The sequence below is a fragment of the Monoraphidium neglectum genome, assembly GCF_000611645.1.
Source record: "Monoraphidium neglectum strain SAG 48.87 unplaced genomic scaffold scaffold01019, whole genome shotgun sequence".
Taxonomy (NCBI): Eukaryota; Viridiplantae; Chlorophyta; class Chlorophyceae; order Sphaeropleales; family Selenastraceae; genus Monoraphidium; species Monoraphidium neglectum.
In genome coordinates, this window is record NW_014012609.1 from 9,327 (window position 1) to 10,672 (window position 1,346).

Genomic DNA, 1,346 nt, shown 5'->3' on the forward strand with positions numbered 1-1,346 from the left:
GTGCAGGGACGCAGGGTTGCATGTCAATTGATGGAACGTTCGCGTGCTCACATACGCACAGGCACACGCACACACGCACGCACGTATGCACACATGCGCACGCACGCTCACACGCACGCACGCACGCACGCACGCACGCACGCACGCACGCACGCACGTATACACACTCACACACACACAAGCTTGCACGTGTGTCCGTGTCTGTATGTGTCTGTGGGGGCACGCGAACTATGCGTATGCGCTCATGTGCTGTACGTGGTAGTACGCATGTGCGATGGCAGTGTGCATATGTGTGTGCGCGTGTGCTTCGTTGCATGCTGTGTGCTTCTCCAGGCGCTCTTTGGAGGTGATGCAGCCGGCAACTCGTCCCCTGCGCCGAGCGGCCAGGACAGCCATGGCAGGTGAACGGTGCACGCCCACCGTGGGCGTGGCTTGTGACAAGCCGTGCACGTACTCAAGCCTCGCCGCGGCGCTCGCGCCCAGCCCCACCTGGCAGCTGGCGCCGGCCGGCTTCGTGCCGCAGGAGGCCTTCTCTTTAGGGCATGACGGGTTGGAGCATGTCAAATTTGTGGCGGTGGATGACGCTGCAGGGTCAAATGGCTGGCTCTGCACAGAATTGAAGCCAGGGTTGGGGCGGGGGACGGGGTAGGCTGTGGGAGTTGGGAGCGGGGGTTGGGGTTGGTTGAGGCACAGGCATGTGACAAACACACGTGTGGGGGGCAGAAAGGCCGCCAGCCATCGGGCCAAGCGGCAGCGCCTGCGGGTTGGCAAACGCTCGGCCCGTCGATCTGCTGCGCAGCCGCCAGCCTCGGGCGCGGCCGGCTGGCGGGCTGGCTGGCTGGCTGACGGCAGCGCGGTGCTCCCCATGATGCCCTCGTATTTTTCCCAGGGCTAGTACCGCCTCTTCCCTCCCTTTTCCCCTCGCAGGCTTGAAGACACCCCTCGGGACGATTTCAGCCCGGCCAACTACCCCCCCGCAACCAACCAGCTGTCCCTGGTTTTCAACGACCCCCCGCACCAAATGATACCCGCACTGGCACGGCTTGCACGGCACGACCGTCAGGCTGCTGCCGCTGTCAAGGATAAGGTTGAAGGACTTTGGGGGCGACCCAACCGACAGGGAAGCTGTGTAGTAGCCGAGCCTGGTGCCGCCGTCCACCACGTACGCGTCGCTCGCGCCGGTTGCGTCCGCGCCGGCCTCTCGCAGCAGGCGTGAATCGCGGGTGCCGCGCCCGCGCGCGCCGCGGATGCCGGCTCGGGGGCCGGACTCCAAGCGCAGCGGCGCCCACGCGGCGGCTGCGCTGGCGGGCGGCGGGCCGGCGGCGCGCGGCGGGGCGACCCCGGCG